Consider the following 20,836-nt stretch of genomic DNA (forward strand, 5'->3'; position numbering starts at 1 on the left):
TAAATATCTCAGAGCTAACTTGCCCCAACTAAATTATTGGCTCCACAAACTCTTTGCTTATGCAACCACAGTAATGTCACCACCATCTACCTGTTGCTTAAGCCAAAAACAAATGAGGTACCATTGAGTCCTCTCTCATTTTAATCTAGGCAGCCAATGTACCCCACATTCTATCAGTTAAAACTCATCATGTTCGCAATCCCTATGAACCTCTTTATCTCTCCTACTCTCTCTTGTTGCCTGGTTTGCATGCTTGACTGCTTACAGATCACTTGCTAGAACTATTTTTAAAAGCATAAATTATTATTTTCTCACTTATCTGTTTAACTAGCCCACTTTGTTTGCTTCCTGTTGTTTTTACTACAAAATCTATATTCCTTACCCTGGCCTTTTGGATCCTGAATTAGACCCTATACATCTGTGACTTCATCTCTACAGCAGTCATTGCATTTGCTGAAGCCAGTCTCACGGCCACTTTTCTTTTTCTTGCTGTTGCCTTAATATGCCAAGTTGTATAAACTCTGTGTCTGTTTCTTATATTTGACATGTCTCTCCATTTTCAGTGTTTGGCTTCAATTTTTTAAAATTAGTTTTTAGCCTAAACACCACTTTTCTACTAAGGCATTCTCTTAGCCTCCAGTAAAATGTTGTTCGATTCCTCAGTTTCTCCATCACATCGTCTGGTTTTATTTTCATCCTGGAATTGATACTTTATTATTAATTTATTTATTATGCTTTTAATTTTTGGTCCTTGTATTAAAATGTCAGCTCATGAAGCAAGCACCTTACTGTGTTCTTCTATGGTTTATCTTCGGTGTCTAGAAAAATGTGTGAAATAAATATTGAGTGCATAAGTGAATTTTGTAAACCTTTGCATGCATTTTTGGTATTTCTTAGAAAATGCCTCTATAAATAAAATAATTGAGTCCTAGCGATTGGTTTTCTAGAAAGTTTGTGCCTATATTTAGGTGTCTAGATTTAACAAATAAGAAATATGAGACATTTTCTTTATCCATTCATCTATCAGTGGACACCTAGGTGGCTGCCATATCTTCACTATTGTGAATAATGCTGTTATAAATACAAGAGTGTAGAAATCTTTTTAAGATACTGATTTCATGTCTTTTGGATATACCCAGAAATTGAATTGCTGGATCATGGTGGTTGTAGTTCTCAGTTTTGAAGTGCTTTCATACAATTTTCTATAAATGGCTTCATCAATTTACATTCCCACCCAGAGTATACAAGGGTTCTTTTTTCTCCACATCCTTGTCAAAACTTCTCTCTGGCCTATTTGATAGCAGACATCCTAACAAATGTGGAGTGATATTTCACTGTAGTTTTGATTTGCATTTCCCTGATGATTAGTCATATTCAACATTTTTCATATCCTAATCATCTATGTGTTTTCTTTTGAGAAGTGGCTTATGCAACTTTTATCAAGAAGAAACTTTTGTCATTTGCAACAACAGGATGACGCTGGTGTACATTATGCTAAGTGAAATAAGTCAAGCCAGAAAGATAAATGGTACACGATATGGTTTGGCTCTGTGTCCCCACACAAATCTCATCTCGAATTGTAATCCCCATGTGTCCAGGGAGGGATCTAATGAGAGGTGATTGGATCATAAGGGTGTTTTCCCCTACACTGTTTGCATAATAGTGAGGGAGTTCTCACAAGAACTGATGGTTTAAAAAGTGTTCGAAAGTTCCCTTTTCACTCTCTCCCTCCTGCTGCCTTGTGAAGAAGGTGCCTGTTTTTCCTTTACCTTCCACCATGATTGTAAGTTTCCTGAGGCCTCTCCAGACATGTGAAACTCCAAGTCAACTAAACCTCTTCCCTTTATGAATTATCCAATCTCAGGTAGTATTTTTATAGTGATGTGAAAACAAACTAATATACCGCATCATCTCATGTATATGTGGAATCTAAAAAAGTAAAACTCATAGAAACAGAGAATAGGAGACTGGTTACAAGAGGTCAGAGAGTGAGGAAATAGGCAGATGTTGGTCAAAGGGTATGAACATTCAGAAACAAGATGCTTAAGTTCTGGAGGCCTAACATATAGCATTGTGACTATACTTAATTATTTGTGAAGAGAGTAGATCGTCAGCATTATTATCATCAAAGGAAAACATGATAATGACATGAGGTGATAGGTATGCCAATTATAATAGCTTGGGCCTGGCAATCATCTCACAATGTGTATGTACGCCTTCAATGCAGTTACGGGCCACATTAACATTTTTTGGTTGACGGTGGACCACATATACAACAGTGGTCCCCAAATATTACAATACTGTATTTTTACTGTACCTTTTCTATGTTTAGATATATTTAGATATACAAATACTTATCATTGTGTTACAATTGCTGATAATCTTTAGTACAGTAATGCTCTGTAGGTTTTAGCCTAGGAGTGATAGGCTATACCTATAGCCTAGTGTTTTCCTAGGTGTGTAGTTGGCTATATTATCTAGGTTTACAGTCTATAGTGTTTCCACAAGGCTATCACCTAATGATGTGTTTCTCAGAAGGCATTTCTGTTGTTAAAGAACATATGGCTGTATATATAATTTTTGTCAATTATATCTCAATAAAGCTGGAAAAAGGAAAAAAAATGACACTCAGTTAAATAAGAGTTTTAGATAAACAATGACTAGTGTAAGTATGCTCTGTGCCTTCTCTGACACACACTTGTGTTAAAAAATTTACTTACTGTTTATAGGAAATTCAAATCGAACTCAGCATCTTGTACATTTCCTGGAAAAATTAACCTATATGCATTTTTAACCAAAGTTGATAAAAATAATGATGCCTTGTTTCCCTTTTCACCATTTATAAATATGCATTAACTAAACACACACATACATGAAGGACATTGAAAATAAAAGAAAGATGAATATCTATACCTAGATTATAATCTGTTTCACAAAGTATAAGTTTCATTTCATTGACATTATGCTTGAAGCTGTAGTAATTTTATGCAATGCCACAGGCACTCAATAGAAGTCTTTTTGAATCGGCGTGAGTCTTAATTAGATCATGGAGTTGCTTTGATCTGAATGGACTCTGTGAATTGTTATTCTCTCCAGATAAACAATAATATGGAGGAAATCCATTTCTTGCTGGGGTAATGTGGTATGCATGTCGAAGAATACTCAGAGACCTGGCTCATTTGTTTGTGGAATTAAGACAACATTACAAGAATCAAAATCTTGAATGTGATAGGTCACTGAAGATGCTCAAAAAACATTATAAGTATCTCTGGAAAAGTTTCCTAATCTAAAACTTTCTAAATATTCACTTAATATTTTGTGTCTCTGTGTTTTTATCTTTCTCTATAAAGAAATATAATGCTCTAAGTAGACAGAAGATTAAGTTCTTTAAAAAACTATTAGCAGAGAAACTCAAACGTGAAATTTAACCTTTGCTGTTGTGTTGCTGTAAACTCATAAGAACCATGCTGACTAGAAGTGTGAAAATGATATCAAGATGTATTATTATCATGTTTTTATTAATCCATTATAAGATTCTAACATGTTAGGAACTCATAAAGGAAACATAAAAACCTAGGAGTCACATTAAATGAAATCACATTGAGCACTCTAAAGTAAAAATGATTCTCATTAGGGGTTCCCTATATTATGAAAGCCTTTAAAAGTGCTATCCGTAATTTTCATAAATAGCTGAAATTTTTGGTTTATTCTAGATTAGGTGCTAAGAGTAACCTGTCTACTGTACTCAACCATAAAGGTTTAACTGTTCAACTCAGAATTTTGATAAAACGCAATATTTTCAGAGTTCGTACTATTATTTGTTGGCAGTGCCTTTTTTCATCTGTGACTTAAGTCACCAGAGTTTGTCACTATCATGAGCAACTGTGGAAGGGAAGGAAAAGTACAACAGCACTATAGTGAGACACCTGACTCAACCAGTTTGTTACCATTTCACCATTGTATTCAGAGTTATAAAATAAATTATGTTTTAATCATATCATTATAAATTGATAGCAGCAATAGTATGTGTGAAGTGCTTACCATGGTGTGTATAAATGGATACTGTTTGATATTTAAACCAGCATCTGAACATTAAGCTTTTTTCCACCACCAAAAGTGAACTTTGTCTAATAATGAAAATAGAAGCTAGTGACTTACGCATCATCACCTGTTTCCCTTTTATTCTATGCTTCATGCCCTCAAGTGTCAGCATTAAGGTTCAAGGTATCAAGGAAAGAGTAAGTTCCCTGGTCTCAGAGGATCTGGGTTTGAACTTTATAAAGGAGGAAAGTTTCTCCTCTATAGAGTTTCTCCATAGAGAAAGTTTCTTTCTCTACTCATTTCTAGATTCATAGCTAAGGCACCTATAACAAAAGGCAGATTAACAAAAAGAGAGGATACACATTTATTTAAGTTTTATGTAATTTGGGAAGGTTCCAAAATTAAGATCCAAATAAATAGAAAAAGCTGTGTACTTTTGTGTTTAGTTTATTGAAGAAATGGAAAATTGTAGAGAAGTGTGATTAGACAAGGGAGGTCTGATCGAACGGTAATAAACTGGAGGAAACCTTGGACTGTTTGTTCAGATTCTTCTCTGTTATCTTCAGAGATCAGGATATTCTTTTTCCTTGGGTATGGAGTGGGCACTTCTGGAATGAAGATTTTTATGAACTGCTTCAGGAGAGAAGGATAAGGAAAAGATGAGAGTGTCCTCCCTGCTTTTGTTATTTTCTCAAGTGCCAAAATACCATATTTTGGAGTAGCATGTCTGGAGCCTCATCAACTTTATATTATCAACCACATCTCAGTAAACAATTATAATTCCCTTGAGATTAAATATCTATTTATAATATAAATCTTTGATTATTTAATAAGGAAAAAGTAAGTCACCCAAGAAAACCACTTATCATGCTTTACCTTTATTATAGGAATTCAAAAAGTATTATTTTACTCTTCTCTTCTCCCAAGTCTTAGAGCCATTATACTTTGTTAATACCTTATGTATCAGAAAATATTAAACGGCTTGCATTTAATCCTAATCATGCTTTTATAAAGCAGTTTCTATGATTTCTATCATTCTTGTTTATATGGTAGAAAAGTAAGATATCAAAGCTCAAAGATGTTTGTTACCCTTGGGTGTTTCTTTGCTCCCTTAACCACATGACTGCTTACCATTTAGGGATATAAGGTTTTAGATACATACTATGTTATATAATACTCTACATTTTTTCCATTCACTATGTTTCAATGCAATTAATTATTCAAAGTGTATTGTCTAAGTATAATGTACTATAAAGGCACTGTGGAAAAATACACATCTGACTAAGAGTCTCTTATCTCAAGGAACTCAAAATTGGAAGCGATCCTTATTAGTTCCAACTTCAAATCCATTGGCTGAACCATGAGGCTTATTTTATGATCCCTTAGAACAAAAAGGAGAAAACAATCACTTTGTATTCTCTTGGGCTATTAGAAATCAGAAATTGCTAATACAGATAAATTGCCAAGGCATGCAGCTGAGAATTTATGCACATGCTAATGAAATCTGGTCAGCAGGGCAATTTGCTGAAGTTAAAGCAACTCAATTAGAAGAGAAAGAATAATGGATATGGGATTAACTCTACAAGTAATTTTAATAGTAGACACAGAGTTCAGTTTACCTTCTATACTGCAGGAGGAGATTATAAAATTTAGACCTGAATTTATTGGTATTTAATCCCAATTATAATAAAAACTTGAAAAATATAAGAGTGTTTAATTCTGTCTCTGATAAGCGTTGAGATTTTGAAATGAAAGTTTTATTTTTTAATGAAGATCAAGTGTTATTCTTTGGTTATAAAAGAAGCTCTTGAGTAATATTTTAATAGAATTTAATTAAAAACTGATAAACTAGTACACTTTGTGCAGCTTAAAATAAGCCTTCTCATACAGGACAATGAAAGCTAGATTAATGAAGTTGTCTGCTATCATCTCTATGCTGTTCAGGCCCGAATTCCAGCATTATTTTAAATTTTGAAATAATGGAGACATTAATCAGAGTGACTTCATAATATGGAGCAGTATACTTTCAGATTATAGAAAGGAAAATTAGTTCTATTTTTTTCAGGGCTGTAATAAGAACTAGATTGTTAAGGAGGCATTTAGATTATTCGTTTATTTCAAAGAGCAAGATCATTGTGTTAGATTGAATGTGAAATAGTCTCACTGGTTGTTGATTGGCCAACATTATTTGCTGACTTTTATGTATTAATAAAGTCAGTGAGTTATCCATGTTTTTAACACAGAAACATTGGTTATGAATAAATAAAAATATATTAGATTTAAAAATTTCTTTCTGTCAAAGGCATTTCTTTGACATAGTCTATTCTACCTATCAAAATACTCAAATCCTCTATTAAAATAAATAGTAAAACCAGTTTCTAGCTAAATACTAACATAACTGAACTTAAACTAAACATGTCAGAATATTATCTACTACTTTAGCACTGTTTAACTCAGTTTTATTATCCAAGATGTGCATTTATTTCAGTTTTTCTGCAGTTGCTCAAAATATTTTGTGAACCAATTTTGGAAATTATCAATAGAATTAGAAGTATGTCTATTTGAATACTCAAAATTAAATAGAAAAAGTTTTGGAACTCATCTTTTAGGAAAACAATTATATATGTATTTCTGTGCTATGAAAAAGATTGTAGATTAGTAAATATAATATTAACTCTGGTTATTTTAGGAGAATAAAGTTGCAAAGTAGAAAATTTATATTTAAATTTTATTTAATATTTTTTGAAATTATTTTAATTGCAATGATATGCATCACACATATAATTGAGAAAAAACCTAATGAAGTTATATTTAAAGATGTATAGAGATGAAAATTACAAAAAAAAAAAATGCCCTTCTGCTCATGCCCTTCTTGGATGAGTGGAGACAGTAATGACTATTTGAATGTACATGTGGGACAGCCTTAAAGATATATTTGACTAGTAGAAATTGAGCACAGTCAGAATTTTAGAAAGCTGACCAATAAAGCCTGAGCCAGGAAAAATATCATTATTAATCCCAGCCACAGTGTTAAAGGAAAATATTAATGTCTGATTGGACTTTAATGCTGCCTGATAAAGATAGATAAATACAAGTGTTTTGCATATGGCTCACACATATACACAACTACAGAAAGTAAAATGACTCTCTCTATAAAAACCAAAGCTTACTTCTTTACTACTTTTCTTTACAGCTAGTTTTTAAGTAGTTGCAGTGTCTGGTAGTGGGTTGGGGATGAATTTCAGGATTATTATTGCAGTTGACAAGCAAGGCAGCTAAGTTTCTCTATTAGCTTAAAAAAATGCTTTGTGATGGTCTTTGGTTAACTCAATAGCATAAACTAAAATAAACATGTAAGCAAATAATTCTTGTGTCTTTATTATATATATTTGTTTCTTGAAGTTTCCAATACTTAATCTAGAAAAAGTTACCACACAGTATTTTTGCAGAAAGAACATTTTTACAGAATAAGTGCATTATTGTCATTGCAAAACTATTACTTCAATGATTATTCATTTCAGGACAAATGTTAAAAGTAGATGACCTCATATTAATAAATGTTTTTCCCCAAAAAGTTTATATGGATGTTAGTTATTTGAATATGTTTAACATACATTAAATGCATGTACTTGTTAGGCCAAACCCCGGATCTGTGTATCGTCATACGCTGATGCATAATAAAATCATGAGAGATCCGTGTTGGCAAAAAAATCACCCTGTAATACTGTGTCTAATTTTGGGACTATTGTGAAAATAATTTCGAGTTCTAATTTAGATTCCTGGGATACACGTGCCATGCCTTGACAGCATTAGAACACATTCTCACAGATTTCCTGTGTCCTATTTACTTTGGCTCTGTGATGTCTCTGGTACTAAGAATGATATTAAAGTGCTACCTGGACTTACTTATAAGGGAATAAAGGTTTTATCAGCCACCTATTATAATAATTCATGTTGATAAGTGGAAGAGATAAACCCTGCCAGACAAAAAGTAATATCCTGTATTAGACTAATTTTATAGAAACTTTAAAAATGCATAACAAAGTTCAGGAATAAGGTCCTTATAAATACCGAATTGAAATAGAGAAGATACCTGGTTGAAACAAACGATGAGTTGACTTCAAGCAGTTAAGAGTTGGAAGCTATTTCTCTTGCTTTCACTTTTCCATTCCTTTTCTCTCTCACATACATGTACATACCACACACTCTTCCTACTAATGCTTGTCTTTTTCTGTTTTCACTGACTTATGCCATTATGAGAAACAGAAAAGAATCCATCATAACAGGAATTTTGTGACAAAAAACCCAATAAAAAGGGCAAACACAAAGAAAAGCTTAAACAACGAATTTGAAAACAATGGCATCCAGATTATTTCAGATATTTTGGTAGTAGGAATTGTTTGAGTCATGTCCAAGATTTTTGTGGAAAATAAGTGGATTCTTGTCACTTATTCATACTTCTTTCAGTCTAAGACACAAAGTCACAGAAAGACATTCCAATTAGCCTAGTTAAGATCACTTCACTTCTTCCAAAGTACAGAGATGGAAAGATTTGGAGTGAAAGCACCAGTCACCAGAAATGGCAGCAGGAAAGATGGAGTTACTTTTTTCAAAAGGAAATCAAATACAGTTAGGATGCTGATTGGATACTGAGAACTATAAACAAACAAAACTCCACAAAACTCTTCCAAACATATAGTCCTCCCTTTATAAACTGAAGATAAGTGACACTGAATCATGCACTAACACAGACTTTTTAAAAATGACTGCTCTCACTAGGAAAAAGGAAAGTTTCAAAAACAGCAAAACAGAAAAAAATGTGTCGGGAATTGAACAATGCAGACTGGATATTGATAAAGACCCCTCCAACCACATCATCCTGACCCTGGTTTGAATCCTGGCTTTATCTCTTGAATGTTCTGTGATCTGGGACATATTACTCTATTCTCTGATCTTCAGATTTATTATCTTTCAATGGAAAGAATTTTACTTTCCTCAAAAGTTATACAGAAATAGCTACAATATACTTGAATACTCTGCACAGTGCAGTCAATTATTAATAGATGTTTACCACTATAAATATATTATTTCATAACTATTATGTAATTTATCATTAATATAGTAACATATTATTGTTACTTTCTTAGTATAGAAAAGATGACTGACTTCTGTCAAGTATGTCCTACATTTTTCAGGCAGGAAGAATTATTAATCAAAATAATTGCTTCACTTTCTTAAATGTACTTAAAAAAGTGTTAGCTATCCAGAAGGTGGCAAGGAAGCTTTTTATTTTCCTAAAGGTAATATTTCCATTGGCTTCCATCAATCAATAAACAAAAATTTGTTGAGCACACACAGTGGTGGATGGAATGTGCAATTATATTACAAAATGAGCAAGTGAACATATAGAAGATAAAGTGAATGGATATTATCTCGTCAGAGTACAATAGTTTTTTTCTTCTTCCTTACTAGGTTTTTTCAGGATTTGTATTCTAGAGAAATTTAATCGTGTTCTTAAAGTGTTTTTATGAAGATGTTCCTCTTTTAGTCTAGTGTCTAGTCAAGTATAGAATATTTCTAAGGAAAACTGAAGATGCAGTATTGATGATTACATGAGTCTGCTATGGCTGCCATAGTGAAGTACCACAGAATGGGTGATTTAAGCAATGGAAACTTTTATTTCTCACAGTCTGAAAGCTAGAAGTCCAAGACCAAGGTAACGCTGATGCTGATTTCCTCTGAGGCCTTTCTGTTTGGCTTGTAAATGTAGTTTTCTTCATATGTCTTTACATGGTCTCTCCTTTGTGTGTCTATTTTCCAACCTCTTATAAGGAACCCAGTCATATTGAATTACTGTCTACCTTAGTTAACTGTTTTACCTTAGTTTGCTGTTTAAGGTCCTTTATTTCCATACAAAGTCACATACTGAGGCATTAAGAACTAGGGCTTCAATGTCTACATTTTTGGAAGACACAATTCAGCTCACAAAATAAAAAGGCATCTTTAAACTTTCTAGAAATTTATTTAATAAAACTTTGAACTGGAGTCCCTTACTCCCTAGAAAAATCATTTACTACATCTCTCTCTAAAGGCTCTTTGATTACATTTTAAGTTGTGGAAAAACATTGTGAAGTGTTTTAAAAAACTATACTTCTGTGAATTTTTCATAGTGAATAGAAATCCTAACCAGAAACTTAACCCTTTTCCTATAATCATTGACTAATTCAAAAAAATGTCTACAAACAAAGCTCATAACTACTTTTTCCTTCCCAATATCATGGGACTTTTGCTGGTGAAACTGTATTGATTAAATATCAGATAATAAGTATAAGCCCACTGATTTATTCAGGTATCTATTGTAAAAACTAGATTATGATATTATATTATTATATTAAAAATCCTAGCTATGTCCTGAAATTTAATTGTGAAATCTCTTTATCAGAGGGACTACAACGGACTTACAATACATAAACTAAAACAGCTGTGCCTCCTTCTTTCCCTTTTGGTATTCTCACTTTCATAGTTCTTATAAAATTCATAGATAATCTCTATTAAAATCAGCCTCTTGATCTGACATTAGATGGTCTTTAACTTAGTTTTGTCATATCCTAACCCAAGCTTAGTTTACTGATGAGTGATTTTTTCAGTACTGTGTACAGTCTCCTACTAACACAACTCAGTTTCAGCATGTGAGACTATGCGATAGAAATCTACTTCAGCTAGCAGTCACCTTGCTTTAAATCTTTCCATAAATATAAAAAGTCAGTAAGGGCATATCAAGATGACATACTGTTTGTTTTGGGCATTTTAAAGTTTCTCCATGCAAAAGAATTCCTTTCATAAAAGCCAACTATGCCAAAATGCGAAGCATCAACCCAATAGTGCATATGGCCATTCAATTAGATTATTCTCTCCCTCTATAAAGAAGCAGTGCAACTAATGGGCATAATTGCATTTGAGAGCTTGGGACATGCTTATTTCCTCCCAAGATGTTGTATATGTCATTTAGGCAATGAGACCTTGCTATGGTAATGCCTTTACACCTTAATTAGAAGATAGAACTTTGATTTCAATACTTAAACAGCCCACCAAAATGGAAATTGTAAATATTTTGAAGAATACCAGCAGACTTGTGCTAAACATTACTGCTAAAATATTGTACATATAACATGTGCTAGGCTTAATTAACTTCTATTATCCATCAGTAAGGCTACATACCTGGCAACAATAGTGAACAGATGTATAAATACTGTAGGAGACTCTCTTGCAGAAAAATCTCTGAAGATTTTTTCAGTTGGAATGTACAACCTCCTGCTAGAGAAAGCATTACTTTTAAAAACTGTGGCAAACATTCCAAATTTTGCATGGAAAGATAAATCTTAGAGTCTCTCTTCATGGGATATTTTCTCTCCTTAAAATTTAAATTGAGTCTAGATTTTTATAGTATATGTAAACAATGATCTATGCTTCAGTGTTATCAGATGAATTGAGGAAACAAAATATCTTAGAAACAGACCCAAAATTATACCCATCTGAGAAAAATAAAAAATATCTCTATAAACATTCATGCATATTAAGCATGTGTAGCATGTAGTGGTATGTATTTTATTAGCAGTATTTAAATCTGTCTATTCCAGAAAGATTTAGAGTACATACAATTTGGGGTCAGGTGTAAGAAGAAATGGTAACAGAACATATCATACTTACTGGGAGCCTGTGGTCACTGGGTCTTGTATAGGAAGTACAGGAAATAGGATGCCTCTTCTGTTCAAATTCTCATGCCTTCTGTTGCCCTGTGTCCCTACAGTGGGTGACTGGTAGAGTGAAGACACCCAAAGTATTTACCACAAAAACTGTTCCCATGCCTACTCCACTTGGTAATACCAGGAATTTCTTTGATGGTGCCACTCCATCTGATGATATTCCAGGCCTCCAATTGTAGTGTCTAGGCTCTCTGTCATGCTTATAAACCATCTTAACAATAGCTTCACATGAAGGGACAGCAAAGATAAAGAGGAAACTTTTTATTCAGGAAATGCCATTCTTTGATTTTTGTAACTACCACTTTTCCTCACAGATTGTTCTAATGAAGTTTGTAACTTCTCAGGCATCCATATATTCCACAAGTACTGCCAGGTTTCTAGAAGTAAGTGACTCAGTATTATTCTGTTGTTCCTGTTCCTGTTATATCTCTGTTGTAACTTTTACCAAAAACAAACTGGAGAATATCGGCAAAAGGTAAAGATTGATGATAAAATGAATAACAGAGAAGCAAAGAAAAGTTTGAGGGCAGAGATGAGGGCAGTCAAGAGGCAGCAGGAAAAAGAACAATGTGGGAATTTCTAAGGGATATAAAAGCAGTGACCACATGAGTGGCTATATAAAATCTTATCCTATTTCCTTGCCACCACGCTAAGGACACCATACATCACCAGTATGTGAAATATGTGTCATATGTATGCTTATATATATGTGTCATATACATGAGTCCTGAAAAATGACACAAATCTGTGTCAGTAACAGCCTCTGGGGATTTGAGTGCCCGGAATCCTATGAGAGGCCCCTCAAGTAATGAGCAACCTTCCCAAGCCCTAGTTTATCATTCTCTTTGCAGCGTTCCCTCATTTTTAAATTCCAACAATGATGAAGTAGAAAAGGAAAACAAAATTCTTCAGTCCTCACCAAGTTCCAGCATTCGCCAGGATGTCCCTCCTGTGGCCCGGCACAGAATTGATTTGACAGCACCCTTTAGAGGATGGTCTAACTAGTCTCTGGCAGGGCAATGCTTTCTTTTAACCTGTAACTGTGTTTGGAAAAATGTTCGTAAGATTTTGATTCTGACCTGTACCTTCTGTGGGTTACTTTAGAATGGATTTCGATTACAAGGTAAAACGCAAACTCTGCAGTGTGAAATTCTACCCTCCCTCTACACAATCTACTCACTGACTGCCTTTGCAATCACATCTCCAGCTATTTCAGCAATTCCAAAAGAAATGCTTCTCTCTCCTTTCTACCACTTAGTAGGCAGCAGCATCGCTGCTTACACCTGACCCCAAATTGTACTCTCTATTTTTTCCTCCTTTTTCCCTCAGTAGGCAGTAGCATGGCTGCCTGATGAGCCATCCTAATGATTCCCACTTCTGAGGCTTTGTTTATAGTATTCCTATCATCTGAGCCCTCTTCTCTTGGCCCATTCTAATCCCATCAACTCTTTTGGGTACAATGTGTATCCCACCTTCTTTGAGATCCTATCTTCTGTCTATATTGTTCAGTAATAATTTGGTAGGTTTCCATGGCCCTTCCTCAGTGGCCACTTATGTAGTATTTGCATATTAGTATTGAATTCACCATAGGTGTCTTTGTTCCATAAAGGAACATAAATTTTCACATAAATGATCATAAGGTAGAGTCTTCTTTTTATCATTTGCAGAATCTGGCATGGCATAATATACATAGAATGTACTTACAAGTTACTGAATGAGTATAGACTTAAAAACTCTTTTGCTTTGAGTCTTGAAGATAAATATTTAAGGTAAAAGAATTAAGTTTAATAACAAAGTAATTGCATATTGAGTTTAATAAGTACTAAAGCTATGTTAGTTTATAAATATATTTATGAGTTGCTCTACAAAATAATTGATAAAATCTCAAATGTAAAATATAAATTTGTAATTCCATATTTTGCTTGATATTTAAATAGATACAAGAGAAATTCATAATACCCTGGGATGAATTGCATCACTCTGTATAAGTTTTACTATTAAAAAAATAAGTAAAAAACAAAAGATAAGTTGACTATCAGTTAATGAACATCACTAAGAGAATGTGAATCATACTCCTCATAAAAATAACAAAATAGCAAAAATAGCAAGACATGCATTGCAACCATATTTGCAGATTGATGAAAGCTCAGCTTAACTTTTCTAGAATCCAAAAGTTCTCAGTTAAACTATTAAAGTAATTAGGTTTTGTTTTTAATCTCAGCATCACAGAAACTGTACATTGAAATGTCTTTCACAAAAATAGAGGCAGAAAAAAGTATTTCTACTTATTTTGCTATTATTGTTGATATATGAAAATACACAGTAAAGAGGATTCTACTATCTACAAGACAAATGCAGCTAGATTACTTTCCCATTCCAATAGAAACTACAAAAAGATATCTTTTCTTTCTCTTTCTCTTAATCACAAATACAATCTGGAACAGAAGCCAAGAATAAACTTAATCTCCTGGTAAGTTTCAGGCATTTGACAATTATGTAGGTTGGCTCATCAAGTAGGCATTGATTATTAGCATTAGCCAGGAGTATAGAAACACTTAATAAATATTGCATGCAGAAGAGTAGCTGCACTTAGATGGATGATTAATAGTCCTGTTGCTGGTAATCTATTGTATCTTTTTTGCATGGAAAAAGCAATTAGAAACACATTTCTGACTATCCCAGACAGACCCTAGATGTTTCATGGCGGAAAATTAAAATTTTAGACATTGCAAAGAATATAACAAATGTATCTTCAGGCACCACATAATAATCATACCTGGAGGCCCTGGAGAAGCTCATAAGTCCACACTTTGACTTACCTTTCCTCCTTTTGATAATTTATTTTAATAAAGCCTTGAAATTATTTATTTTCATAGTGGATTTGTGTGTGTGTGCAGTTTATTGGCTAATAAGAAATACATGTGAATACATAAAAGGGAGGGAAGGAGTGAGAGAGAGACTTACTTCAGAAAAATAAGTACAAATGCACAAGGAATGGTAACTCTGACAACCATACCTTACTAGACCTATAAATATGCAGTCAGGAGACTAATACAACAGTCAGAAAATACATTTTACTATCAGAATTCCAAAGTTTTATTATAATCTTCGAGTAAAATTGATTTTTTTATGTGAAAAAAAAACCCTTTATTTTATTCTTAGAGTTTTTCATTATATTCAATACAAACTAGATATTTTATGTCAAGTAAGTCACTATTGGCTAAAATCTGCCATATCAGATTTCTTCCTGGAAGAGAATTTTAATTTGTATTATTATTATTATCACTTACAGGAGGAAACGCTCACATTCCAGGAAAACTTTTAAAATTAGTATAAGAGGAGCAGAGAGTATTGAGCTAAATTAATGCTATTAGGAATCCACTAAAATCCTTTACAGACATTTTCTTTGCTTTCTTTTAAACGGCCACGAATACCAGGAGCCTTCTTTGCAGCAGGGAAATTGGGCCTACAGAGGGCAACTAAATTCAATTCCCACAAATGAGTGCTTCTTTTATTATTTCATGTGCCATCCTCACTATACCTGAGTAATGAAAACAAAACAAAAAAAAACAGAATTAGTTTATTGTCTTAGGATTACTAGGTTAGTCTTCATCACATATTATTTTCAGAAATTTCATGTATTAACTTTAATTTTAACTTCAAGTTCTAAATAGTATAATGGTAGAATTTCCTGTTAACATAACAAGAACTTACTGATGAGATCATAAGTCCTAAAATGTATGTGGCACCATTTTCTTTTGTATTCTTTTCCCTATAACCCCCAGCCCATGAAACAAAGTTTTGAATGAAATGAATGAAAGGTGAGTGTTGAGGGTCAATGGATATTGAAGAGAGTGGATTTCTGTTACAACTTGCTGTTGGTAAAACTTAAAAGTGTGTTTTATTATGTATTGTTATAAAGCATCTCTGTCTTCATAATCCTAACACCCACACACATTAGGGTCTATATCTGTGATAACAAGACTGATTTTGCAGAAAGGAAACAAGACAGTCACAAGAAAGGAGAAGGAAGAGAAGGTATTCTTATGGATAATAAAATAATGGCACTTTAACACACATCTGATGCAATCTGCACATAGTTAAAATCTGCATTTACTTGTGTATACTGCAGTATTCCTGTTTAGGAATAAAATAGCTATTACATACGATAAAGTTTTAAATTAACACTTTTTCTATTACTAGAAAATATAGGCCATAATTTTTCTTTAGTCTATAATGAAATTTGAAAGAAAAAAAATCCATAAAATGTATTGACTAAGAAAGCCACATCAGGTAAACCAAAGGAGTTATGAATTCTTATGGGATTGCTCTCCTAATAACTAGTTTTAACTATCTTAATAAGTGCTAGTCCTACAAATAATGCTTTTGTGGTGCAGCTGTTTTGTTAGAGCTGATTGGGACTTTTCTGTATCATCCATAGTCTTTCCCTGGTTTTAGTGTTCATAGCAAGATGCAAGAATACATAAAACATCTTCTGAGTTGACTTGACTTACGTGATTTTCAAGCCTAAGTAGACAGCCAATTTAACTGCTTCTATATGGCCAAAAAGCTCAGCTCAATGGCAGTTATCAAGATCTCATTAGAAAAGAAGGTTACTAAGACAAGGCTTCATTTGGAAAAAACATCTCTTTTGCTCTCCAGATAAAGGTTTGAGGAAGCCAGAGACATGGCTCAGGTGTTGCATCTGTGACAGTTTTGTGGCAGAGCAGTATTCCTTAATTGCCCATCTAGCTAGGAGGAAGCTTTATTAGACACATTTATGGTTCTCATTGCGACTGGTGTTCCACAGTATGATCCTCCAAGTCAATTACGTGGCTGTTTCTCAGGCTAGGTGAATAATGCACTACTGAAATAATTATTGGTTATTTTGATATAGGAATAATCTAAATTTGTTGATTTTGTTGCAATCTGTTGAGAATTAACTTATATTTAAAAAAAGCGAATGAGCCTGTAAATGGTTGATTTGATATGCATGTTTTACAGCATATAGGTACGTCTAACAAAGCCATTTGTTTTCTCCAAAATTACAGTAAAACACAATATAATCAGAGTTTACTCACAATTCTTAAATGTGCATAGATACAAATTTTCCTCTGCCTTAGCTCATTCTTCTATGTGTTCTCCTTATATCATTCATAAAATAGCTTCCCCTTGGGATGCCAAGAAAGCAAACCTTTGGGCCACCCCATAACTGAGAATGATTCTATCCTTAGCAGCTTTCAGTCTCTCCAGTGCTATTTTTCTGAATGGATTTGTTTCTCTTCAGTGATGTTCAGAGCATACAAACCAAACTGCATGTGAAATATTGCCCACCTGCAAAGCTCTAAAAGGGCACTAAATGAGGTAACCATGACATGCAAGAACAATTGTTTCTGGGATAAGAGGAGAGAATTACACAATGACAATACTTTCTAGGTAAGCCTGAAACGAGTCATTTGACGTATTTCAAGGGCAAAGTGAACAGATTAAATAAGGTCTATTTAGTAACAGAAAACAGTTTCTAGATCTATGCATTGGTTTGCTTAGATTGGTTGACCAACCCCCAAATACTACCTTTTTCTATGTATTGTGTTCACTCTGGCTTCTCTTCCTCCCTCTCTTCCTTCCTTTCATTTTATTTCCTCTAAGAAATTTTCCAATACAACCCCCACTCCTAAAAGCACGTGACAGATCATCTAAGTTCACTGTGCTCTCTCTTTCCTTGAAGTCCTTATGGCAATTTTATAGATGTTTAATTATACTTCACCTTACAGTGATTGCATATTATTTGTTGCCATAAATATTTCTTTATGAAGCATATCATAGGCAGAAAAATATTTGTATGTTTCAATAAAGAGTAGGAAAAATTAATATCCTTTATAGTTTAAATATAAACCTTAACATTAATTTTAAAGCTCTTGTGTGAAATATCTCCTTATGGCTTTTCCTCAGTTTCTGTTATATTGTCTTATTTTTATTTATTTGTAGGAGTTAATTTTAGGAGTCTATATGTAACCCTTCCTCAGAAGTGTGTTGCAAAATCTTTTCTATGTGACTTAAAGAAGAAAACCTCTTTAGAAGAAAATATATGAGGCTATCTTCACATCCTCTGGATAAAAACGGTTTTTTTTTTTTTTTTTTTTTTTTGAGACAGAGTTTCACTCTTGTTACCCAGGTTGGAGTGCAATGGCACGATCTTGGCTCACTGCAACCTCTGCCTCCTGGGATCAGGCAATTCTCCTGCCTCAGCCACCTGAGTAGCTGGGATTACAGGCATGCACCACCATGCCCAGCTAATTTTTTGTATTTTTAATAGAGACGGGGTTTCACCATGTTGACCAGGATGGTCTCGATCTCTTGACCTTGTGAGCTGCCTCGGCTTCCCAAAGTGCTGGGATTACAGGTGTGAGCCACAGCGCCTGGCCTAAAGGTTTGTTTTTAAACAAGACATAAAAGCACATACCATAAAGGAAAATATAAAACATTTTAACTACATTAAAATTGATAATTTATTTTAATTAAAAAATAAGAATGAAGAAAGCAAAGTCATATTAAAAATAGTTATACTTTGGTAGATACTTTTTCTCATCACTATGGAGAGATTTCACTCTTTTTGGCTTCCCTTTTTGCTGTTGAGAAATAAGCAGTCTGACTGTCATTTTTCTGTAGGTCAACTGATCTTGTTCTTCAGTTGCTTGGAAGGCCCTTTCTTTGTTCTGTGTTTATTCATCTGCTCTGTCATTTTGCCCTGGCATGGCTGTATATTTTCTTTTTATTTCTTCTGCTTGGGATTCTTAAAGTTTTCTGAATCGGAAGAATATCATAGTCTATAAAATATAGTATATTTTTACTGTTATATCACTGACTATGGCCTTTCCTATTTTGATTCTCCACTGTTGAAAATATCCTTAGACAGAGTTAGGGCAAATTCACTCTATCCTTCCTTTTTTTTTTTTTTTTTTTTTTTTTTTTTATCTTGGTCTTCTGAATAATTATCTATAGAACTATGTTCCACTTCACTGATGCTTTCTGAGTTGTGATTAATTGCTGTTAACTTGAAGTTTTAATTACTAAAATTGAAAATTTTTAGTATTAGTATATTTTTATTTTTATGTCAGTATCATTTGTATTAAAATTTTGATATATATAACATATATATCTCATTTTTAGAAGTTTAATTTGTGCTAATTTTCAAAATTCAGAAAAATGTTGATGTTTTATTGTTTATCATAACTTCTATTACCTTCTTTATTTCATTACCTGTGAAAGTGTTTATTTTATAATCCTATGTGATGATTCCATTATCTGCAGTTTGGGGATTCCATTCCTTAGTTTGACTCTCGCTTGTGCTGATTGATGGTTATGTGATTCTTGATAGTTTTATTTTGAATGCAGGGTGCTATTTAGAATTTTATCAATAGAAGGAACTTGAGGGCTTTGTTTAAAATATTTTTCTCCAAAGAGCATTTCTATCTTTTTTTTCTCCAAACCCCTATGGATAAACCAACATGGGGCTGCATTAGACTAATTTTTTTTTTAGGCTTTTATGGCAACAACTTAGATGATTTCAGGACACAAGGTTGTATGATTATGAGTTTATGCTTTAAAAATATTTTTTTCTTTTTAACTCTTTCCTTCTACTTCAGTCCCAATTCAAGGCCACCTATACTACTGTAGTATGTTATCCTTTAGGAATATTGGCCTTATGTGGAGAATTCTGAGCTGATATTCTTTCTTCTCCTGCTTAATTTTTATTCATTTTTTTTCTAGTATGTGACCCTTTTAACCCCTAGTGTGTGGACTTTGAAGACAGACAACTACCAGACAAACCTTAACATTATTGCTACATTATCCTTGTTTAATTACAGTTTCTCTTCTTTCTGGCTTCCATTTTCCTTACTATACTGCTAGTGCAGGCATGATTTGACATACATATATTAAATAACACAGGATTTTGTGTTCTGTCCCAGGAGTGATTTCTCTTGTTTGGTCTTCTTGATTTTTTTTTTCAGGGAAGTTATAAACTTCTTTATGGTGCAAAAATTATTATAGTTTTATATATCTAGAGAATATCTTAATGTTATGCACTTACAAGGTGCTAAGTAAACTTTCTAAAATGGATTCATAATATTTACTCAATAAACTGAAAATCTTGTAATGAGCTGTACTCTTTATTCATGCATACTAGAGGCATGTATCAAGTCAATGCAATCTGTTAAGCAATTATTATCTTATCTGTAAGGCATTGTATCAATTCTTTTGATTAAAAAATGAAGCACCTGAATTCAACTAGTTGAAGGCATTTTAGTTTAATCAGAAGCCCTCAAAAGAGTTAAAGAAAATATTCATTTTAATTATAAATTTCTCATGATCTCTGCTATAATCCCCAACTCTATAAACAACTGGAAAGATACATACACACACACACACACACACACACACACACACACAAACACACACATATATATGTCAAACCAGATTCAAGTAGCATAACCAATTGAAACATACTTATTTAATAATTTTTATTGACCAATAAAATCTTCAAATACATTTTTATTTAATTATACTTTAAGTTCTGGGATACATGTATAGAATATGCAGGTTTCTAACATAGCTATATGTGTGCCATGGTGGTTTGTTGCACCTGTCAGCCCGTCATCTGCATTAGGGTATTTCTCCTAATGCTACTTCTCCCCTTGCCACCCACCCTCCAACAGGCCCTAGAGTGTGATGTTCCACCCCCTGTGCCCATATGTTCTCATTGTTCAACTCCCACTTGTGAGTAAGAACATGGGGTGTTTGGTTTTCAATTACTGTGTTTGCTGAGAATGATGGTTTCTAGCTTCATCCATGTCCCTGCAAAGGACATAAACTCATCCTTTTTCATGGCTGCATAATATTCCATGGTATATATGTGCCACATTTTTTTATTCAATTTATCATTCATCTGGTTTGGTTCCAAGTCTTTGCTCTTGTGAATAGTGATGCAGTAAACATATGTGTGCATGTGTCCTTATAGGAGAATAATTTAT

The 20,836-nt window shown here is 33.4% G+C and overlaps 2 long non-coding RNA genes across 3 annotated transcripts in view; both read right to left on the reverse strand.

The window, feature by feature from the left end:
• LOC118147743 (uncharacterized) overlaps positions 1-13,627 on the reverse strand; it is a 37,473-nt gene extending 23,846 nt beyond the window's left edge. Inside the window, exon 1 of the long non-coding RNA XR_004734255.3 lies at positions 11,260-13,627. This is a non-coding gene — a long non-coding RNA (uncharacterized LOC118147743). The remainder of the gene's footprint in view (positions 1-11,259) is intronic.
• Positions 13,628-14,760: 1,133 nt separating this feature from the next.
• LOC108588544 (uncharacterized) overlaps positions 14,761-20,836 on the reverse strand; it is a 246,410-nt gene continuing 240,334 nt past the window's right edge. For both annotated transcript variants that reach the window (XR_013526988.1, XR_013526987.1), the window contains one exon: positions 14,761-15,345. This is a non-coding gene — a long non-coding RNA (uncharacterized LOC108588544). The remainder of the gene's footprint in view (positions 15,346-20,836) is intronic.

This window comes from Callithrix jacchus, chromosome 15 (genome assembly GCF_049354715.1).
Source record: "Callithrix jacchus isolate 240 chromosome 15, calJac240_pri, whole genome shotgun sequence".
Lineage (NCBI taxonomy): Eukaryota > Metazoa > Chordata > Mammalia > Primates > Cebidae > Callithrix > Callithrix jacchus.